The following is an 8,827-nucleotide window of genomic DNA, read 5'->3' as shown; positions in this document are numbered from 1 at the left end:
TGCTGTGTTAGACAGGGTTCTCTGTAGAAACAAAACCAAGACACTTAGGATTATCTATATGGATAGATATATACAGCACGAAGGAACACAACAGCTAATTAGTCCACACAGTGGTATAGAGGACTCAGTTAATATGCTGGAAGTCCTTCAACTCACGAGGGCTGCTCGGTCCAAGGTCAAGGAAGCAAACAGTTGAGTTTTCCATAGGGCAATGAAGGCAGTCCGACCACAGGCCGCAAACAGCAGGGCAGGTCAACAACAGTTTGCCAGATGGCAGGATCCAACAGTCCTAAGCTCAAGTGATGTATACACCAGCAGCGTGGTGAAGCAGGTCTCAAAAGAACCTCAAGCTCTAGCAACACGATCCATGGGTTGGGTGTCCTAGTGTAGCTCACAAGCTGAGGCAGAGAGCTAGCTAAGGCAACTGCACACTGGTCCGATCACCAGAGAGCAAGGGAGAGAAAGGTGGGGCTCGCCTAGTTCATTTTTCTGTTTGCCCTCCAATCAAACTGCGACTTTATTAATCTCACATGTTCTTATTGGCCAGGCTGGCACAATAAACCTACCTATCACATGTCAATAAAACTGTGTAAGAGATTAAAAAACCACATTGATAAAGGAAAAAATAGATATAAATAAATATAAAACTACACGGACAAATAAATGAAATAAAAGCAGAAGCCAAGTAGAAATGGACATTTCTTCCTCAGTGAGTTTTTTTCCTTCTAGCATTCTGTTTGTCAGCTCCACACTCTGTTCCCTTCTTGGTTTTATCTGGAGTATGAAAACCAACTACAGATACAGCTGTAGCAATATGAATGCCGTTCTGAAAAGCCATCTTGGCAGTAAATTGATGTTTATTTTTCTGGGTTGTTGTTGAGTCCGTTCAGACTCATAGAAACCCAGAGTGACAGGGTAGAATGGCCCCATAGGGCTTCCTAGACTGTAATCTTTGTGAGAGATTGACACGTCTTTTCCTGCACAGAACTGCTGGTGGGTTTAAGCCACAAACCTTTTGGTTGGTGAGCTAGCCAGGCAGCCTGCTTTCTGTTTTGTGCCCTCGTTCTGCCAATGCAGCACAATTATTCTCTCTCATACCAGAAAACCTCCACTTCCCTAGGGCCGCATCTAAATCCTGGAGAATATTCCCAGGGACAACAAATGGAGTTTGAATATGGTTTCTGGTCATCGTTTTTCCAAGTGGGCTTCCACGGTAATTGTTGGATCTGGGGACACCATGAAGCCCCTTCCACTCCAGTTCCTGATTAGCATCACGTCACCAGCATCTGACCAGTAGGCACAGCCCACCTTCATTTCTCTTCTAGACTGCTCTCACTCATTCCTATCACCCCTCCTCCATTCTGTGATCAAAACAACTGGAGCTTTGATACTCTCTCCTTCCCACCAGATCTGGGACAGGAGGTGAAGTGAGATTAGCTTCTGTGGTCTGGCTTCTTTTTAAATCACCTCTTTTATCCACAGCTGGGAAATCTTCGCCAGATCTTGGGTGGCAACTCTTCTCTAGATCTTATCTATGCCTGAATCTTTCCTGTTCCCCATAGGGGCTCCTACCTTTGGGAGACTCCAAAGCCAAAAGAAGTGCCATTTTTCTATCCTCTCTGTTAACCGACACTACCTTGGGCATTGAGCTCAGAATAACTTTGCTGGTGTTTGAAAGTGGATAAAAACAACTATGAGAAAGCACTAGCAGACAACATTGACTAATATTTTCAAAGTCTATCTTTTTTTATTGATTAATTCTCCCATAGAGTCTGTAGGGAGGGTATTTGAAACAAAGACTAGCCTCTTTGATGCATGCTTAAAAAATGATCTGTAATAAATACGAGTTGTTTAAGACAGAATTAGGTTATATGGGAGTTCATCTTTCTTCAGATCTAGCTATAAGACCTCAGGCTAATGACTTCCTCTTCTAATCATAGGTTTTTCTGGGCTAGAGAGTAGAGATAATGACTTCTTCAGGAAGTTTTCGTGAGGATTGAATTAGTCAAGGTAATGGCTCAGTAAGTGCTTGCTTGTCCATCCGTTCATGCGTCCATTCATGCACTCTGTTTTTTATTTCATCAGCTATGCATGCCTTTTCCCCATGTAGCATGAGTAGAGTCGCAGTTAATAGCCTTTTGGCAATATGTGCAAATAAGTCATTGGGTTGGTGTGATTCTATCTTAGCCATTTATCTAATCAATTATAGATTACACTCTAAGGAAGACTAGGGAAGTTAAGGCTTGTCTTCACCATTCTCAAAGTCTTCTGATGAAGATACAGCTAGGGCCTCCCATGGACCTTGCTGGTCTCTGGCTAAAGAATTTTGAGCTGAGACAGTAGTTTTAATGACAAAGAGTCTGTGACTGTGTACAGTACAGACCAGTAGTGTCCCCTCCACCTCTTTTCTCCATCACCAGGCTTCCCATGAATGGGGAAAAATCTTCAATCCTGAGCAGATTCCACCATTGTTGTTTTCCTTTTTAAATGGAGGTATAATTTTTATATAGTCAAGTGCACCAATCTAAAGTTCAATTCAATGAATTTAGACAACTATATACACCCATATGTCTATACCCCCCAAACAAGAATTTAATATATTTTGAAAGAAAAGGAATGTTATTGAGTAATAACATAGTTGGAATTGAGAAGAATTTAATATTTTTACAATCCCATAAATATTCTCCATGCTCCTTTCCAATCAAATTCCCTTTCAATCTAGCAGAATCTTTTATTGTGCAAACTTTCAGATGGTCTCAGGGTCACCCTCTTGCTTTATTTAACAGTAGAACTCTCACGATGTCCAATATTGGAAATGAACTGATGTTGAGAGCCAATATTTGCTGAGAATTTTACATGCATCATTTCCGTTACTATTCCTATCTACTGAGGTTGATAATGGTATTATCTACCATTGGTAGATAATGGTTTGTACCATTTTACAGATGAGAAAATTAAAGCCTAATGAGGTAAAGTAATATACCCAAAGGTTAAAACAAAAACAAAGAAACCTCAAGTAGCAGAGCTGAAATTTGAAGTCATATTGGACTAGTTCCAGAACTTGGCTCTATGTCTGTATAGTGAATTAGTTGGGGATCAACATTTCAGATAATCAAATTTTGTAGTCAATAACTGAAACTGCTTATCAATCCCCCAATAGCTTGCCCTGCCCCCACCCCGTGATTTCTCTTTGATCTCTTGTTGAATACTATCTTCCCCTTCCTCTCAGTTAGCACCTGTCTCCCTTGCTAGCCCGTGGCTTCATCTGCCCCCACCCCCACACTTTCCCCTGCTTGGTAAGCATCACAGTGTGCGTCCTTTTTTTTTGTTTTTAAACAAGGCAGAGACATTTACTGAGCGCCCCTGGAAGGTGCTCCCACACTGGGTTCAGGGGCCCCACCCCGAGGCATGAGGGACAGCCACAGCCACAGGGCCCCTAGGTGAGGATGGCCTAGGCCTGCTGTCCCACCAGTGTCTCCACGCTCCGCACGTCTGCGCACCACACCTCCAGGTGGCCCTTCATGCCCTTGATCTGCAGCAGGTCCAACACCCGGGGCTGCACCCAGGCCACGTGGACACGCCGCCGATCCCCCTCATCGATGCTGCCCTTCACCAGCCCCACCGACAGCGCCTTCAGCAGCAGCAGCTCCGCCTAGTTCACCGGGATCTGGGCGCTCTGGGCGATCGCTTCAAAAGTGAGCTGTCGGTGAAAGTCATCTCCATGAGGCAGAGCAGCTGGACCTTCCTCCGCAGCTGGGCTCAGGGGCTGCCAAGCCGGCTGTCGGGCCCAGGCGGTCTTCAGGGCCTGGAACTTCTCCGCGGGCCGCTGTTGAAGGCGTACAGGGTGTCGATGAGCCACTGCCGCCCTGTGGCCCGCAGCGACCCCAGCACAGGGTGCGAGCAGCCTTCACCGAGCAGCCCCGCGAGGCCCAGCGTGAAGGCCCGCTCCTGCTGCTCCGAGACGGGCAGGTCCCTAATGTCAATGCCGCCCAGAAAGCGCAGGGCGTCCTTGCAGTGGGCCGCGTGGTTCCCGATGGTCTGGTAGTATTTGATGGACAGGTCGTAGAAGCGGCTGTGCGTGGACGTCACGCCAGGCAGGTTGTCGAGCATCTCTTCAACATCCTCAATGGTCTCCTGTGTAACCTGCAGGTCCCCGATGTTTAACTTCAGTGCTCCAATGGCCGTCTTACACAGGATCACGGCCTCGTGGCTGCTTTTCACCTTCTCATGGGTCTTTTCCAGAAAGGTGAGAGCCACGTTAGGGTCTGTCATCTGCCGGACGACATGGAGGATGATCTCCACGAGGGACAGAGGGTTCGCTCTGTGTTCAAACTCACCGGTGAAGTTTTCGTAAAGCTTAATGAGACCATCTGCTTGGGCAAAGCAGGGTCCTGAACGAAGTCAAGCGCTTGAAGGGTCAGCTGATGCCACACTTCTTTGTGTAGAGCTCCACGAAACGGTGCCACACGGCGGCCTGGCCGGGTCCGGAGCTCTGGCTCGGCTGTAGGAAGCCCGGTAGGTCCTCCATGGTGGCAGCAAGAAGCCAGGTCAGTGACATAACCAAATTTACCACCCAGTGTGTGTCCTTTTGTCTCAAAATCAGTTTCTTGCATTTTTCTTTATAATAATGGTCTCACATAATATTTGTCCTTTTGTGATTTACTACTTTCTTTTAAAAATAGTTTTATTGGCATATGTGTCATTTATCATATAATTTAATCATTCTATCATACTTAAGTAAACTTGTGCAATCATCTCCACAATCAATTTCCGAACATTTTCTTCTCATTGTTGTTAGCTTCCCTTCACCCCCACCCCACCCCACCCCATTTTCCCCTGCCAAGAACCTAGGTAATCATTAATCTAGTTACTCACTATAGACTCACCTATCCTGGGTTTCATTTACAGAAAATCATACGAAATGCAAGCAGCAAGCAAACAAGCAGAAGCTGTAACTATGACTAGACAAAATAGAAAAACCATAATCGAAAAGAAAGCAGAAAATATTGAAAACCAGAAGCAAGTTTCAAATTGGTCAAAGGGAGATCAAATGGTAAGGTGTGACATTTTAACCTCACTGCATCTACCCTAATTGAGTTTACAGTGCTCTCTGAGTGGTTAACTAATTTCACTCACCTATTTTCCACTTCACTCACCTGTTTTCCATGTCCGTCCAGGTCAAGAGGTGCCTCACAGTTCCATCATTACTCTTTAGCAATGCATAATATTCCGTTATGTGTGTGTACCAAAGTTCCTTTGTCCATTATTCTCCTGATGGACGTTTAGGTTGTTTTTATCTGCCTATTATTGTGATCAGTGCTGTGTTGAACATGTGTATGCACAGGTGTGCTTGAGTTATAGCTCTTTAGAATATATTCCCAAGCACAGGGATTGCTGGGCCGCATGGGATTTCTATTCCCAGTTGTTTGAGGGAACACCCCATCAAATGCTTGTACATTTTTACAGTTCCACCAGCAGTGTATAAGGGTTCCAATCTCTCCAGCATTTTCCCCCACTTTGCTGTCAATGTAGGTGTGAGTTAGTATCTCGTCGTTATTTTAAGCCACTAGGGTTCTGTCCTAGGGAGCAGGGCCACCCCCTAGGTTTAGGTATTGATTGTAGTTTTCTTCTGAGGCTAGATTTTAACGCTCTATTATTGCGAGAAAAGGAGGAAGAGTTTGGCTTGTAAAAATAGTGCTTTCTTTTTTTATTATATCCTCACTAGCCATTACCCTTTCATTAACTTGTGCCTGCACGATTTTATAGTAGGACTGTTTATAAGGATGGTGGTGAACATACTGCTCATGGGGACCATGAAAGCCAATGGTGTTGAGCACTATCTATGTGTGGACTGCTGTGTGAACACATCCCCTGTGTGTCCCGTTTAATACTGTTCCCAGTCTATTTAGTAACTAGTCCATCTAGTTAGTAACTGCTCTGAGGATCGACTGTTATTAACACCATCTGTCTGTTAGGCGTTGGGCTGCGTGGTCAGTGGTCAGGGGTGGCTCAAAGCCACCAGCTGCTCCTCAGGAGAAAGAGGAAGCTGTCTGTTCCTGTCAAAATGTCAAGCCTCAGAAACCTTCTCCATAGCGTTGGGTGGGTCGATTCTCCCTGACTACCCAGGGCTGCACAATTAGAAAGTGGCGGAGCTCATTTGAATCTTACCAAGCTGACCTAAGAGCATGCCCTTTAAGCCACCGCTGGACGCAGCCCTTGACCCTGTATTTATACTCTCTCTTCGGTTAAGAAAGCCTGGTCTTGGTTCCTGCACAAACCGGATTTTACCAGCATACACATGGGAGCGTGAACTCTGCCAGCTGGGTCTCTTTGAGATAAAAACCTGTGAGTCCCAAACACTGAGGTCCACCTGGGCTTCAGAAACTTGGAAGGCAGCCAGACTGGCCACATGCCAAGTTCTGAAGCCGACAAAGTTTGTCCGGGGCTTTTTATTTTTCTTTGTACTCTGCCCTGCCCTCTAGCCTGTCCTCCAGACACCTCTACCTGGCCGTTCCTAGCAACCAGTGCTGCCTGAATGCTGACCTGCCTGCTCCTGTTTACCCGCTCCAGCCACCCCATGCTTCTCCTGCTCTTCCGCTTCCCTGGGCCCCATCCAGCCTCCAGTCAGCTTCCCTCCAGCTTCCCATCCATGCCTGCTCTGAGATCCTCATGGAGGGAGCTTGATGGGGGCCTTGCGGACACCTGAGGTTTCGAAAGAGAGGGCCCCTCTCTTTCTTGGCAGTCTCAGTGCTGGGTCTTCAGGACTGATAGGAAAGGGAGGCAGGGCTGCCACCGCGTCACGTGGCACGATCTGGGCCCTGCGCTGTGCTAAAATCGTCGTTGTGGCGGTTGTTAAGTGCCGTCCAGTTGATGATGGCTCCCATGGGACTCCATGTGACGGAGCAGAACCGTCCCATCGGGTTTTCTTGCTGTCATCTTCACGGGAGCCGATCATCCTCCTGAACAACTGCTGAGTGGGTTTGACTTGCCAATCTTTTCATTAGCTAGTGGGCGCCTGACCATTGTGCTGCCAGAGCGCCTATTCTGAGCACTTTACCTGCGCTAATTGACTTCGTTCTCACAACAGCCTTGTGAGATTTGTTAGGCAAGACGAGAAGCCACATGCTGATAGTATTCTGACAACTAAGCTCATTTGATGGAATCACCCAATGTTGAGACACTCAGGAAACTAGCTGCTGTGGGATCTTGTTCTCGAAGAAGCTGTCCTCTGAGATATGACCACTGACAGGACCCCAGTGGGGTGGGGGATGGGAGCAAAGGCACAGTGGACAGTTGGAGGGGGTGACGTATTTGGGGAACATGTGCTATAATTGCTCTTTCCTTTTCTGATTTCCCACTTGCTGAAAAGCCTGAGGGCAAAGAAGTCTAATAACAGCCCTGAGAGTCAGGTAGGGCCCAAGGATAAACAGAATCACCAGTACATGAAGAAAGGGGGGCCCAGAGAGATTAACCAGCCCGTGCCCAAAGGCACACAATTAGAGCCACAATCTGTGCTGAGGCCGCCACATATGCTCTTAAGCGCAGCACTGCCCCTGCTCCATTGTTGAGGGTGATCCCACACTTCACATGGTGCCTTACAATTGCCCCAAGGGCCTGCTGGGCAGCTCCTGAGGAGTTATTTTGAAAGTAGGTGTTCTTAATCATATGACTTCCATTGAACTGGGTGCATTTCTAGGACCAGGCATTTGGTGCCACAAATGGGAGAACTGGTGGGACAAATGGGAGGACTGGTGGGACAAATGGGTCCAATGCAGGGAAGCCCAAATGTGTTCTAAGACGTTTCTCCTTGGTGACAGAGAGGAGCCTGTAGTTATAGGTAAAAAGGCTACAACCATTGATTGAAAATGCCCCTGCATATAGTCGACTCCTGGAAGAAATTATTTTGTGACAGGCGTTTTAGGAGCCCTGGTGGTGTAGTGGTTATGCACTGGACTATCACCCTCCAGGTTGGCAGTTTGAAACCACTAGCAGGTGAAAGACTGCATTTGTTTTACTCCTGTAAACAGTTATAGTCTTGGAAACCCACAGTGCGTTGCTATCAGTTAGCATTGACTTGATGGCAATGAGTTTGGTTTGGGGATCAGTGATACTAAGTGTTTGGTCAACTAGATGAAAATTTTTAAAAAATCACAAAATAGCTTGTCAAAAATTTCTGATAAGATGGATATAATAATTGTGTTTCAAATTGGTGGTAAAAACCTGAGACGCATTGCCTTCCAATCGTGGTGGTTACATAAATCTATACACGTTTCCTGTTGCCTCCTATGTGTGTGAAAGTTGGAGATAGCATTAGGGAGACTGAGGAAGACCTGATGCATTTGAATTGTGAACTGAAAGTACCTGGACTACTGAAAGGACACACTGAGTTTTCTTGGAAGAAATATGACCACAGTGCTCCTTAGAGGCAAGGGTGGCTAGACGTCGTCTTAGATACGTTGGACGTGTTGCCAGGAGAGACCAGTCTCTGGAGAAGAACATGTCTGGTAAAGCAGGTGGGCGGTGAAGGAGAGGAAGGCCCTCAGGTAGATGGACTAACTCAGTGGCTGCAAAATGGGCTTAAGCCTGGGAACAAGTGTGAGGACCATGCAGGACTGGGCAGTGTTCTGTTGTGCATAGGGTTGCTATGGGTCAGAACCAACTCCACTTAACAACAACATACATGTCTTAAAATTTATACAAGTGCACACTAAAAATCTAAGTTTCATTGTATGTTGAAGGTAAAATTTAAAAAGCGCATACAATGTGGTGAATTTTTACCAATAGTTAAATCTAGTGGATATATAAACATATGCTCATTATGATATTA

General features: G+C 46.2%; 1 pseudogene; it reads right to left on the bottom strand.

The window, feature by feature from the left end:
- Positions 1 to 3,436: 3,436 nt before the first annotated feature.
- LOC101641382 lies at positions 3,437 to 4,528 on the bottom strand (annotated as a pseudogene).
- Between the last annotated feature and the right edge of the window lie 4,299 nt (positions 4,529 to 8,827).

The sequence above is a fragment of the Echinops telfairi genome, unplaced genomic scaffold (assembly GCF_000313985.2).
Source record: "Echinops telfairi isolate 266 unplaced genomic scaffold, ASM31398v2 ScPeMD7_21;HRSCAF=78, whole genome shotgun sequence".
Classification (NCBI taxonomy): Eukaryota; Metazoa; Chordata; class Mammalia; order Afrosoricida; family Tenrecidae; genus Echinops; species Echinops telfairi.
The sequence above is the reverse complement of the archived record's forward strand: the minus strand, read 5'-3'. Positions and strand labels throughout refer to the sequence as shown.